Below are 14,892 nucleotides of genomic sequence, written 5' to 3'. Positions count from 1 at the left end.
GCCTGAAACTCCATTACTTTGGCCACCTGATACAAAGAACTGACTCATTGGAAAAGACCCTGATGCTGGGAAAGATTGAAGGCAGGAGGAAAAGGGGATGACAGAGGATGAGATGGTTGGATAGCATCACTGACTCGATGGATATGAGTTTGAGTAAGCTCCGGGAGTTGGTGCTGTCCACGAGGTCGCAAAGAGTCAGACATGACTGAGCGACTGAAATGAACTGAACTGAACTGACGGCATGAAGGTAGAGTTGGCCATTCTGCTTTGAGAATGTGGGAAAGCTCCTCAAAGATGGTGATTCTTGAATTGAGTGTTGCGAGATGAGCCTGAGTGCTTAAGGGTGAAGCCAGGGAAGATCATTCTAAGCAGAAGAAGCAGTGTGTACACAAGTGCAGATAAGTGTGTCCTTGACATACAGGCTCTGGGTGGACAGGGAGGCCGAAAAGGTTGGCTGAAGGGTGGCTGTAACAACAGGAACATGTGAATGTGAAATTCAAAGTTAAACCATGTTTTGCTTCAGCTCTGAATTTTGGAATTGGAAGGGATCTTAGGGATTATGTAAATTAACCTCATAGAGGCTCAGGGTACTTAATGACTTGTACATGGTAGGACCAGAAGCAATCTGCTGGGAGGAGAAAATATTTTCCCCTTCCCCTCTTAATTCTTTTGGCTGGTTGAATAATTAAAAGGACATAAGACAGATAAACAGATGAAAAAAATTTAATTATGAATGTACTGTGCTTAGCTGCTCAGTCGTGTCTGACTCTTTGCAACCCCATGGACTATAGCCAGGCTCCTCTGTCCATGGGGATTCTCCAGGCAAGAGTACTGGAGTGGGTTGCCATTTCTTTCTCCAGGGATCCTCCCAACCCAGGAATTGAATCTAGGTCTCCCGCATTGCAGGTGGATTCTTTACCTTCTGAATCGCAGAGAAGCCCATGATGTACAGGGAATCCAAATAAATACAGGAGATTCCAGAGAGTAAAATGAGGTCATCCTGCACAAAGGAGACGAGAGTAGAAGTCTGGGACTTGAAAAATAAAGAAGTAAATTCATAAGAAGAATGAAGAGAGCAGATGTTTAGTAAATACATATTTGCTGGGACAAACAAACAATGGGACACAGAGGAGAATTTTAACAGGCTTTTCTAGGTTCCTTCCTGTCTACCACACCTAGTTCATATCGTACTATAGATCAGCGGTCCCCAAACTTTTTGGCACCAGGGATCCGTTTTGTGCAAGACAACTTTTCCTCAGACTGGTAAAGGGTGGGGTGGTTTGGGGATGATTCAAGCGCATTATATTTATTGTGCACTTTAAGGCTGCTGCTGATTTCAAAGAAGGTACTGGTTCTTAGCTCAGAGGTTGGGGATGCCTGCTATAGATAACTCTGGTGATAGTTCTTTTTTTCTGGAATAGGCCCTCTGTCTAAATTCTTTTAGGCAGGTAAAGTGAGAGTTGATAAGAAAAACTTCCCAAGCCTTGCGTTTCTTCAAGTCAAGAGACACATTTTAGGTTGGTCAATTCTGCTTCCTTACCAATCTCTCCCACACAAGGGCTGCTCCTTTCTCTGAATCCTGCAACCATGACTCCTGGCATCAACCTGGAATACTGGTCCTACAAAGCCTGGAAATTGGGTCTCTCAGAGCTCAACTTGGAAGTGAAAGTATAGAGTTTAGACATGTGTGTCCATTCATTAACTATGCTAATTGACAAATATTTTATATACATTGTTATCACACTTCAAAGACTGTTTAAAGGAGAATATATTGGTTTCCCATTGCTACTGTAACAAAGTACCATAAATTTGGTGGTTTATACATGTTTATGTATTTTCTTAAAGTTCTGAAGCCAAAAGCCATAGTCGTTCTCACTGGGCTAAAGTCATGGTGTCAGCAAGGCTGGTTTCTTCCAGAGGCTGCCCACCTCCCTTGGCTGTGGCTGCAGCGCACGGGTCCCCGCTGCTGGCACCACCCGGCCTGCTTCTCTTTGACCTGCTTGCTGCCTCCTTCTAAGGTACCTTGGGATTACATGTAGGGTCCACGTGGATAATGCAGGCTGATCTCCCAGTCTGAAGATCCTTAATCACATGTGTAAGTCTCTTTTGCCACATAAGGCAGTATTCACAGGCTCTGGGGCTTAGGGGTGAATATTTTCAGGGGGAGAGAGGATTCTTTAGTGTAACACAGGGAGCCATATTCTTTGTTCTTGAATTGGAAGCAGTTGACACACAGCTGTTGTTGGCTGGGGACCTGGGAATTTAGAGAGGAGGACTGGGGCAAGTAGCCCTCACTAGTCCTCAATCTGTGAAAAGTCAGAGAACCTGAGGTGTTCGTTGCGAAGAAGGCGAGAAATCTTTCCTCTCTCTGCCATAATAAATGTCATCCAAGTTGAATTAACATTGTATTGTTTCTTTAGGCAGCAAACTGAATGTAAAAAGCTGTTATATTAATCCAACAAGTCAACAGGGAAGTGTCTATTTTAAGGTCCAACCGTCATAAGATAAAATGTTTAGTTAGCTGGAGTGAAGAGGATAAATAAGATTTAATGTCGTCAACATTAGCAGTCAGTTTTTGCTGTTTAGAGTTTGAAAAGTGTCTGATTCTTTATTCTAAATTCCAATCTTTGGTTTTAACTGTGTAATTCAGCTGCATGGAAACCCAAAATAATGTTAGCAGAAAAGCAAGAGAACAAAGAAGGCTGATTTTTTCACAGGCAGTGTGCCCAGATGAAGACTTCCCTCACATCATATTGTTTCAACCACTTAGGTGTAGGAGGAGTCCTCTCTCACTGGAGAAAGTCAAAGTGGGTCTTCCCATATTCTTCTGGTTATTTTGTCAGTGGATTCAACCTGACAAGCTAATAACATAAGGATTAAACACTGAAGTGTATAGTCAACATGAGCGGTGTTTTAAGTTAAAACTTATGTTTTAAAAGTTAAATGAAAAATAAAATCAAATAGAAAAGTCCAGAAAAACCCTTGAAGTCTAATAATTTTTTTTAATCACAAAATACATATGTATTGGTGACTTTAAGTCTCCTCTTTCACCGTTGATTTTTTTTTTTTAATATATATGTCTAAAGTTTCATGATTAAAAAATAGCCTAACACAGAAGTCAGCAAACTTTTTTGGTAAAAGGTTAGATATTTTGGGCTTTGTGGGTCATGTCTCTGTTGCAACTACCCACTTCCGCCCTTGTATTGCAAAAGTAGTCAGATGATATATAAATGAATTAATATGACTTTATATAAATAAAACTTTTATGGACCTTGAAATATGATTTTTACAGAATTTTCAGGTATCACAAAATATTATTTTTTGAATTTCCTCTCAATCATGCGTGTAAAACTCTTAAAAAAAAATCATTCTTAGCTCACAGGCCATACAAAAACTATAAAACTGAAGAAAAGGATGACATTGGACTGGCAGTGATTTCTTAGATATGACATTAAAAGCACAGGTAATAAAAGTAAGAATAGACAAATGGGACTATACCAAACTTAAACTTTTGTGCATGGACACAATTTTTGTGCAGGACACAATTAATAAAGTGAAAAGAACCTATGGAATAGAAGAAAATATTTGCAAATCATATTTCTGATAAGTGGTTAATATCCAGAATATATAAAGAATTCTACAACTCAACAACAGAAATCACTCAATTTAAAAATGGGCAAAGGAGTTCAATGGAAATTTCTCCAAGATGGTATATATTAATAAATGGCCAACAAGTATACAAAAAGATGTTCAACATCCCTAATCACCAGAGAAATACAGATCAAAATCACAACAAAATATCACCTCATACCCTATTATCAATAAAACATGGCTACTATCAATAAAACAGAAATGACAAGTGATGAAGATATGGAGATATTGAAACACTTGTGCACTATTGGTGAAACTGTAAAATGACGTAGTCACTACGGAAAGGATAAAAAAATTAATAAACCTCAATTAAATAGAGTTGGGAGACCAGAAGGGGAAGCTGTCACACTGTATGATGATGGCAGAGCCCAGTGGAAAGGAGAAAGACTCTTCTTTCCTGGCAAGGATTCAGCCAATGGAAAGTCTTGAACTCTGTTTCCTGAGCCCTCCCAACTCCCTTTCCACTTCCATGAAAGGATGCCCCTTCCATTGCTTTCTTGGGACTTGCACATGGCTCACCATGGTTGCAGACCTTGGCTTGCAATTCTCTGCTCACCCCAAATAAACCCATCTTTTCTGGAGAAATATCTGACAATCTTATCTGTAGGAGTAGCCCAAATGTCCATTGATGGATGAATGGATAAATAAAATATGGCAAATACATACAATGGAATACTATTCAGCCTAAAAAGGAAGAAAATCTTGTCACATGCTATAACACAGATGAACCTTGAGAAAATCACACTAAGAAAAGTAAGGCATGGGACTTCCCTGGAGGTCCAGTGTTGAGACTTAGCCTTCCAGTGCAGGGGTTGGGGATTCAATATCCCACATGCCTCATGGCCAAAAAACCAAAACATAAAACAAGTAATATTGTAACAAATTCAATAAAGACTTAAAAAAAAAAGACAGTCATAAAGAGACAAATATTGGATAATTCCATTTGTTTATGTGTTGCTGAAGGGAGCAAGGATGATTCCATTTGGATGAGGTTTTTGAATAGTCAAATCCACCTAAACAGAAAATAGAATGGTGATTACCAAGGCCTGGGAGTTGGGAGGGAAAGAGAGTATTGTTTAATGAGTAAAGAATTTTAGATTTGCACAATGAAAACATCCTAGAGATCTGTTAGCCATCAATGTGAACATACTTAACGCTACTGAACTGTACCTTTAAAAATTTCCACTTTAACCATTTTAGTTATGTGTTTTTTACCACAATACAAGAAATGAAAAAGTATTACTATAATGTAAAATATGAGGATTTTATATTCTGAGAACTAGTTTGAATCAGAACCAAAACAAACTAGGGGGCAGGTTAGACCTGGTCTTCAGGTCAACTTTGGTTGATCATTGGCCTAACGTAATCCAACTTAAACCCTGTAATCAGCATGCAGTCTTCACATATTTAACCCGCCCCCCACAATCTTTTTTATTAGAGTTACTGAATGTTACAACTGTAGGTGGCCATAGAGACTTGGTCATTTTGGAGGGTAGGAGTGAGGGCCTGGTGATGTGAGATGGGTATTTTCCAAGGTCAAAGAGGTAGTTAATGGCAGTTTTAGACGTTAGCTGCCTCATTGCTATTTGGAGTTATCTATAACAAAGGTCCGTCTAGTCAAGGCTATGGTTTTTCCAGTGGTCATGTATGGATGTGAGTTGGACTGTGAAGAAAGCTGAGCGCCAAAGAATTGATGCTTTTGAACTGTGGTGTTGGAGAAGACTCTTGAGAGTCCCTTGGACTGCAAGGAGGTTCAACCAGTCCATTCTAAAGGAGATCAGTCCTGGGTGTTCTTTGGAAGGAATGATGCTAAAGCTGAAACTCCAGTACTTTGGCCACCTCATGTGAAGAGTTGACTCATTGGAAAAGACTCTGATGGTGGGAGGGATTGGGGGCAGGAGGAGAAGGGGACGACCGAGGATGAGATGGCTGGATGGCATCACCGACTCGATGGATGTGAGTCTGAGTGAACTCCGGGAGTTGGTGATGGACAGGGAGGCCTGGCGTGCTGCGATTCATGGGGTCGCAAAGAGTCGGACACGACTGAGCGACTGAGCTGAACTGATGGATTCTTAATGTTCATGCAAACAATTTTTGATTTAACTGGAGGTGAATGTAGCAGTTAATTCCACAGGTGCTGCTATAGATACACATTGAATTAAACTCCCCCAGTAAGAGTCGGACACGACTGAGCGACTTCACTCTCACTTTTCACTTTCATGCACTGGAGAAGGAAATGGCAACCCACTCCAGTGTTCTTGCCTGGAGAATCCCAGGGACGGGGGTGGGGGGCTGGTGGGCTGCTGTCTATGGGGTCGCACAGAGTCGGACACGACTGAAGCGACGCAGCAGCAGCAGCAGCAGCAGCAGTGAGTAGTCACGTGGTGCTCTAGTCCTCTGTGCCTTTAGGCTTGGAGTTGGGAAAAGAAAGGACAATACTGATTGCAGAACTCACTTTACAGATGAGCTATTGTGCTAAAATTGGTTTAGATGTGGTTTTACAGAAGTTATTTAAATAGAGCTTAAGATTTTGTGAAGTATTTAAAATAAGCTCATTTAATACTAGTCTCCAGAAACATTACCTTGGTCTACCTAACCACTTAAGGGAGCTGTGTAAATTTGCTCCTCTTCTTTACAGCATTAATTAACGTTTAAAAATAAGTAATGTTTTTAAAAAATTCAACAGTAAATTTTAAAGATCTTATAGGCTTTATTCAGTGATTCATGAATTTGGCAGCATCCCATCTCATAGATAGAAGCTCCAAGGCATTGTACAAAATTAAAGAACTTTACAGGCAGAAGGGAGTGGGACGTGGAAGTCATACTAGAAGAAAGTGAATTGGTTGTGACAAGGTCACTTTCCTTTAGGGGATGAGGTGGGTCTGGGTGTGTCGTGTCATGACATAGATATATCAGGCTGATTATCTCACTAGTGCTGACCAGGTGATTCCTTGATTGACTGGTTTAAGATTCCAATTCTGGGAGAGGCTGACATTATTAGTCTCCTTTGGTGATGTGGAGCTAAGCATTAAGTGACTCCATTTTAGGCCTGTTGTCTTATTTTTAACAGTGACAACTTAAAAGACAAACCATTATATGCCAAATGCCTGACTTTCTAGGGGTCACCAAAGAGCGAAGGACATATAAAACCCAATTCAGCAGGCCAGGATCTAAAATTAAACCATGAGTGAAATGCAAGAGGCACAGCGTTCATTCTGCTCTGTACTGTGAAGCAGGACAAGGTAGGTTTTGCCTGGAATGATAAAAATTGGTATACTGAACAGCTTTTCATTGTCAAAAAAAATTAAGCTTTAGAAGTGTAGGGGAAGCACACTGACTGAAACCACCCACCCTGGCCAGGCACCATAGTAGCTATTTGCATGAGTTGTTTTACAACAGGAGGTCCTGGTAAGGAACAGGGAACTAATAAGCCACCACCAACCAGAAAGGTTCGCGAGAGGTCAAAAGGAGACACCATATGTCTGGCCACCTCCCAGAACCCTTCTGTCTGGCATCCATGTTGGCTGAACAAGTCAGAATGATTGGCTAAAGACAACCCGTAAATTAATCCCATCACCATAAAACCCGAAAGCAGAGCAGTTCTCCTGGGTTCCCTTACCTTGTTGCTCTCTGCTTGGCTGCCTTCTTCCAATAAAGTTTCTTGCTTTGTCAGCACATGTTCTCCTCCGACAATTCTTTTGAGTGTTAGACAAGAGCCTGCTCTTGGGGCCCTGGGCGCCACCCCCCCCCCTTTCTACAACAGAAGTAGAGTAGAAATGGCAACACAATCCATAAAGTTTATGTGATATTCCAGAGTTTAGGAAGCATAAACATTAATGCAGTGCATGAGCCTAGGCAATATCTTAGTTTAGGGGAAAAAAAGGCTTAAAAGACCTTCTTGGGACAATCACATAACTTGAAAATGTACTGGATGTTAAATACCATCAGGGAATTGTCTTAGATGTGGTACTGGTATTGTGATTCTGAGGCGAATGTTCTTATTTTTTTAGAAGACACAGGCTGAAGTATTTAGGGGTTATTGATTTTGATACCTGCAATTTATTCAGACAGTATAACAAAAAGGCATCTCTATTTTCTGTATATTTGAAAATCATCATAAAGAATTGGGGTGAGGGGAGCAGAAGGCATTTTTCAAAAGTTCTTAGCTAAGGGCACTGTGAAGACCTCCTGAGCTATCAGTAGCTTCAATTTATAGTTTGGTTTTGTAGCGCTGTTTCTTTTCCCTGCTGCGGCGAGGAACACTGTGACCCAGGAAAAAGCAGCTCTTAATCACCCTTAAGTCAATAAGATTCAGCTGCAAGCTCCCCGAGGGGGTAAAAGTCCACACCTGATATAATCTGCTTTACATTCCTACGCTTTTACACTCGGCACGTTCACCTTCAGATTGCAAAGTAATTTGTTTTGCATTTTCCCGCAGTTGTATCTGCATTCGGAGGCCCAGGCAGAAGGCATTTCTTTCTGGCCCGTGAACACCCAACCACTCATTGTTGAATTCTATTTGCATCTGTCTATACTTTAAAACACTTTAAGAAACAATGAATTGCATCCTGCAACTCAAAAATGAAAACCTGGGAAAAAGCTAAGAATCGTAATCTGGTGGTATTTGGTCATCACCGTAAGTATCTTGCTACCTAAGCTTCCCTGGTGGCTCAGACAAAGCGTCTGCCTGCAATGCGGCAGACCCGCGTTCGATTCCTGGGTCGGGAAGATCCCCTGGAGAAGGAAATGGCAATCCACTCCAGCATTCTTGCCTGGAAAATCCCATGGACGGAGGAGCCTGATAGGCTACAGTCCATGGGGTCACAAAGAGTCGGACACGACTTCACTTTCACTTTCACCGGCCTACTAGGATAGCGCAGGCTAAGAACCGCCACCACGATTCCATTTAATTTTAGCAATTAGGGCGGCTGATCCGGGAGCTGTTCAAGCTATCTGCAAGTTAGCGTCTGGTTTAGGACAGGATAGCCAGCAGGACTAGTCAGAAGGGCTTGTGCGGAGGGCGAGTGGGGCAAGGACAGGGGCCGGGACGGGAGAGGCGTAGCGTGCCGCGGCACCTCCTTTACCAACAACAACACGGCCTCGCTGCCGGGGTCCGGCCATCTTGGTAGAGGCCAGAGCAGCGGCCAGCCCGGGGCTGCCAGGTTCGAGGGTCACAATGAGTCAGTGATCGGGCGACGTGGAGTGGAACCTAGCTCGGCCAGGCTGCGGCGCCTGCTCGGCCCTGGGATGGTGAGGCGGCGAGGGCTGAGGCCCTGCCTGCAGCTGCTGGCGCTCTTGGCGGAGCCGGCGCGGCGGGGCCGGGGGCGGAGGAGCTCGGGTGCGGGCCTCCGTGGCCCCTCCCGCTGCGCTGGGGCGCTGTGGCGGGTAGCCGAGGAGCGGCAGCAGCAGAGGCGGCGGCGCGCGCGCCTGACCGCCGCGCGCGCCTGGTGAGTCCCTCCCCCGCGCCCGCCCCCCTCCCCCGGACCCCGCTTAGTTGCACCTCGCGACTTGGCTCGCTTCCTCTCGGTCTCTGGGAGGAGCGATCCTCACGCCCCGGCCTGGGGCTGCTTGGCCTCTTCGGCGGAGTAGAGCGAGCTGTGGGCGGATTCCCGCTCCCGAGCCCTGCCTCATCTCGGAGATGCTGCACTTGTGAATAGTAGGGCTTCGTTTGAATCTCTGCGGATCTCGCATCTCTGCGCTGCGTGTTTGAAGAGCCACATAGGTTTTTTTTTTTCTTCCCGCGCTTGGGAGAGTAGCCGTCTCTAGGATTTGTTATATATAGGTCCAAGCTTCTCTGCAGTTCACGAGGTAGCTTCACCGACTGGAATATATGTGGGTGTCTTTTGGTGTATGTAAATGAGTGGTTAGACGACTTCCTTAGAACAATTTATTTCTGCTTCACCTATAGTACTTATTTCTAAAAATTCGTTCCGACAGGTTTCTCCCCATTTATTTTGAAAGTTAACCACGGAAAGGAAACGAAGAGCTAAAGTTTGGAGCAAGGTGCGGCGAGGTGGTAGAAGACGGTGCCTTCTTTTTTTTTGTTTTTGTTTTTTTGACCGTGCTTTCTTGTCTTCTGTTCGGTGGTTTGTTTCTCAAGTTGAGTGTTACTGCAGGCTTTTCAAAACAGGTATTCAGATAGTTTCTCCCCCCTCCTTTGACTAGAACTCGCTATAATCTTGGTAGTTGAGATCAGTACGTTTCTACAGGCTTCTGAGTCTAATGCATCATATCTCTGTTGTACCTGGAAAATTCTAGTATGAGAAAAGTTAACCTTTAAAACGTCACTTGAGTTTTGGTTTTTCCTTTACTGCAGTTGTTCTGTATATGTTATAATATGACTCACCTGGTTTACTTTGGCTAATTAACATCAAATGTTTGCTAGTTGATAATTCTGGTTAATGTATTGAGAAAGTGATTCTTGAAATACAGCTCTCTGAAAATTAAGAAATAATTTCCATCTTTGTTAAGAATGAATATCTAGCAGTTCCATTTCTATTTTCTGTTTCATTGGTTTTGATTTAGCCTCAGACATCCATATTGTTTAGGAAGAAGTTATGTAATGTTTAAAAAGAAAAGATTACCAGTTTCCCACAGTAGTCTGATTTTGTTGGAAGAAAATTTCAGTCTGTTAGAGAAGAAATTTAGGTCTTGTTTAAAATTTAAAAGCGATATTGACTTCAAAATGTTTTAAGTGAAAATATAGTCACAATTTTCAGATCTTATTTAATTACATTCTGCAGGTCTTCATGCTGCAAGAATTTTGTAGTCTCAAAAAGACGGTAATACTTACTGTATTTCTCATACTCTTATTTTCATTCAGTGTCTCACATTTCATATTGCAAAATTTAATTATGAAATTAATTCAGTTATAACTATATGAAGGACATTTTAATATAAGCATTCCTTCGTAGGGTTTGGGATTTAGTTATACTTTCTATGATAGAGTCATCTTGTATGAAAAGGGTGTTATGTTAATTTTGAGTATTAGTGAACTTGGGAAATTGGGGCGATTTTTAAGAACATTTTTGTCTGTGTTTGAAAAAGTATTGCTTGTCTTTAATTTGTTGTTTCATTCTGCTTTTTCTTTGTAGTGGTAGACAGCTGTAATTATACTGAGTTTTTCCATTCCAATCTATTCTTTTTTTCTTTGTAAATTAGAATATGCCTGTAGGTGGTTTGTGTTGATGTGGGCACTTTAGATTGAAATGCATACAGGTAAGAAATGTTTTCATTGAAGTATTACTGGGGAAATGAACTGTGCCCATAATTAATGCGCACACAATTTAGCCTGAAGGCCTGAGGGCATGCGTAAAACTGGTATTTAAAGAATCACCCATGTGATTTCCAGTCTAAGCCAAATAGTGTACTATTCTAGATGCTAGAATACTGAAGACTTCTACCTTTCTATATTTATAGTGCTTTCCTTGACTTGTCTTTTGAATTTAATAACCATTGATTGTGTATTTAAATATTTTAATTAACAGACTTTGTGACAGATTATGCATGAACTTACGCATCTCAGGGGCAGTATTGTTACGTCAGAGATACAGTCTTTGCCAACTGAGTTGTTTAAATAATGTATTGTTGCAGAAACCAGAAATCGAGAAACCAAGCACCATACTCAGAGAGTTGGAGAACTCAGGTTTATTACGCTGGCGGGCCCAGAGGAGTTAACACTCTGAGCTCTGAGCCCTGAACAAAGGGGTTACAGAGTTTTTATAGACAGACTATAGTGGGCAACGCTAGCTGCTAACAGGCTGGTTTAAACTAAGGGGTTTTGTGCGCACAGAAACAGCAGTCAGGATGGGCAGGGGGATGCCTGACCTTTACACGGACAGGTGTGATTAAGTAGGTTTCCAGGGGCTGTGTAGTTGCAAAAAGCAGGACAAGGGTGAGTGAGATAAGCTCCAGTTCCTAGTATTCCCCACTTTCTGAGACTGCGTGACCTACATGATCCAGACTTTGCAAGGAGCAAGCTGAGTTACAGAGGCAGAAGGAGCAAGAGATTATGTAAAATTTTAACTTTTCCTCTTCATTCTCCCCTCATTGCAGAAAGCATCATCTCATGTTTTGGCAGGACGTTCAGAGCTCTCCATTGTCTAGGGGGCTATATTGTGCTATTGTGTCAGCGTTGGGCTTGCTCACTCGTGTCCGACTCTTTGCCACCCCATGGACTGCAGCCCACCAGGCTCCTCCGTCCATGGGATTTTCCAGGCAATAGTCCTGGAGTGGATTGCCATTTCCTTCTCCAGGGGATCTTCCCAACCCAGGGATCGAACCTGGGTCTCCCGCATTGTAGACAGATGCTTTATTATCATATGTAAATTTATGGATTCAGTCTGAGAGGTTATGATCCTGGTAATTGTATTGAGGATACAAGGGCCAAACAAGAGCACCGCAGAGAGCGTGAAGAGAGGACCTGTTCAAGGGAGAAGCCACGACCCCCAGCTCCAGATATTGTTTCAGTTACCCCAGGAGTTAGCTAGTTTCTCCTTTCTATGGTTCATTCCCTTCGCTGTTGGGCCATGTCTCTATTTCTGATTGGTTACATGCTGCTTTTAGCAGCGTTTTTCATTCAAGAAGAGGCAGATTCCTCCCTTTTTGGCTGTCAGCAGGCCTAGCTCTCTCCTACTTTGTAAAACCACCTCAGCCAGGAAGTCTAGTTGGTCCTGTAATGAAGAGAACAGCAATAATACCAATTAGGGTTAGAGGCCAGGTTTGACAGTGAGAATCCATCGATGTTTTCATAGCTGGAGCCTAAACCTTCGGCTCTGTGTTGACCAGCCAGCTGCTGGAGTGTGACTGGAGCAAGACTGAAGAATCCTCAAGCTTTGCCGCGTGTTGACTAGTCAGCTTCTGGAGTGACTAGAGCAGGGCTCAGCGTCCTTCATGGGTAAGGGCTGTTGTCTTTGGAACCAGACCATGAGGAGGTTTTGGGGGGGTCCTGAACTGCTTTCCAGGTGTCTTCATCACAGGAAGTCGCTGCCTTCTTGACTCTGGTGTGGTGGATCCAAGGAATGACACCTATAACTTTAACAGCAGTAGGGGTTGCCAGGACGGCCATGTGAGGGCCTGTCCAAACTGGCTGAAGTGGTTCCTTTATCCAGTCTTTAACCCATACCTCATCTCTTGCTGATAGGGATGAACCCAATTGCCCAAAGGAATGGGTGTCCTTTCTAAGGTTTATCAGGCCATTTGGTGGAAGACTTCTCTCAGGGCCTGGAGGTGTTGGGACATCTCCAGGTCAGCTAGTTGGTGGTGGTCTCCCCTGAGCTTTTCTATCACTGAGGGTGGTCTCCCGTATAAGATCTCAAAGGGAGAATAGGACCTCAGGGTGCATTTACGGAGGGAGATGAGAGTCCACAGAATGATAAGGCAGCTTGTTCTATCATTGTCTGGATGTTGGCCAGAGGATATTCTTGTACTACTACTTGGAGAAACAAACCTAACAAGAAAGTTAAAGATATATGGGCAAAAGATTAATACACGTAGGAAAGCTGCTGGGGGGCTAGCCAGGAGAACCAGGTCCAGACATTGGTTTGTAATATTAGTGTCTGTCTAGGTATGAGAAGATGCAAGAATTTGGACTCATAAAAATCTGTACCTGAAAACATCTGACTATCTGAAAGCCTGTTTTTCTGGGGTTTTCCCGGAGCACGGAGTGCCTTATTTTTTGTCTCCACCCTGAACTCCTTTCAAGGAGGGTATTGAAGGTCAGCATCTTACATGATTTAATCTTTGTAGAGGCATCTGGCAAGGGCCAACTTCCAGTGAGCAGTGCCCTTTCACAGCCACATATTTGACCATGTTTTGGGGCATTTCGTGGTCATTGTGTCCCACGGTGCTGGGAAGTCTCATTCCCAGATCTAACAAAGATTCCGTTGACAGGCCACTCAGTGTGTTGTCACTAGACCAGGCCTGGTAAGTAGCAAAAGTCTCTGGACCATACCTGTCTTACTAGCCTCTTGGTCCAGGAAAATATTTCCTCTTGTTGCTATTTCCCATATCTAGAGTTACATTATTACAATTATTGATCTCACATGGAACTGCATACAGACATTTTATCACAGGCTCAGTCACACATTTGGTAACGTAAGAAATAATCTTCTGAAGCAAGCTACATAGAAAATAATATGGCTAGCAGTTATTAGTAAGAGTACAAGCAAGAATTTAAGTCAAGAACTTTCACTGGGTATACCCTGGTAATACTCCAGGTCATCTGACTCAGTTAAATGATTATAGCCAAGTGTTATCTCCTGGTTGTACATCATGGAGCATCTGACCTTTATCCAAAGACTGGTTACTGAGATAAGCTTTAGAAACAATCTTAGAGTGTCCTTTTTAATAATGTAATTAAACCTTTTAGCAATATAACAAGGAACTATCTCAGAAGTGAGTCTTAGTAAGCACAGACCTTAATTAACAAAACTAGAATATTCAGTGAAACATAATTTTTTCTTTTTTGGAGAACTCATTGTGAGGACATTAACACTGTAGCCAGGGAAGGCTTTAACCCATCAGATAAAAATGTCAGGGAGCCTGGAAAAGCCAAGATTTCCCATCGCCCTGGCTCTTTGATTTTCAGCTGTTTATCCATTTTTAATTTCCTGATTTAGGAGCAGACTGTTGCCAAGTTTTAAGGATATCAGGATAGCAAAAATCTAACTGAGGGCTTATATTTTTTTGTTGAAGCAGAATGAGCTTTGTCTACATGTACCATAACCTTAACTAATGTTCATTTACTTTACCAAAGTAGCAGAAAGATTTTAAAAACAAATATAAATCACTTAAAGGCAAAGAAATTAATAATCTGTTATCAAAAGCTGCATTCTAAGAAAACTTTGTTCTCTAAACAGAAGACCAAATTCCAGTCTGGTACCAGCTTACTGTTAATAACAAAATTTATCTGCTTAATTTTAGAAAGTCTTTTCCATAAATCTTGAAGAACTAGCAGTATTTTTCTAAAAGCATGAGAGTAAAACCATAGAAGGGATGTTTAAAATCTGATTCTATTGCAATTGACAAAGAAACCTGGTCATAACACTTTAATATGATAACTAGAATTATAATTGACCATATTTTATCAGGGCATATCAGAGCTATATGAATTTCACATAATTTTAGGATATCTATATTAGTAACATCAACCACACAGTATAATCTGAAAATATTTATCATCCCTTTAACAGTACTTCCCATGTGATTTAACATGTCCAGTGAACCAAGGTAGCTTAATAG

The 14,892-nt window shown here is 42.1% G+C and overlaps 1 protein-coding gene across 5 annotated transcripts in view; it reads left to right on the top strand.

Moving 5' to 3' along the window:
* Positions 1-14,892, top strand: part of NAPEPLD (N-acyl phosphatidylethanolamine phospholipase D) — a 92,529-nt gene that overhangs the window by 30,079 nt on the left and 47,558 nt on the right. Inside the window, exons 1-2 of one of the 5 annotated variants that reach the window (XM_040260773.1) lie at positions 9,381-9,483; positions 9,589-9,781. The exons of 1 other annotated variant lie outside the window; for it this stretch is intronic. The gene's annotated coding sequence lies outside the window, so the exon portion shown is untranslated. Of the gene's footprint in view, positions 1-9,159; positions 9,484-9,588; positions 9,782-11,982; positions 12,548-14,892 lie in introns of those variants that run through there. 3 more of the 5 variants (XM_040260772.1, XM_040260775.1, XM_040260777.1) reach the window with 3 other exon arrangements.

This window comes from Oryx dammah, unplaced genomic scaffold (assembly GCF_014754425.2).
Source record: "Oryx dammah isolate SB20612 unplaced genomic scaffold, SCBI_Odam_1.1 HiC_scaffold_18, whole genome shotgun sequence".
NCBI classification, from domain to species: Eukaryota; Metazoa; Chordata; class Mammalia; order Artiodactyla; family Bovidae; genus Oryx; species Oryx dammah.
Note: the sequence above shows the minus strand (reverse complement) of the source record. Positions and strands in the feature narration are given on the sequence as shown.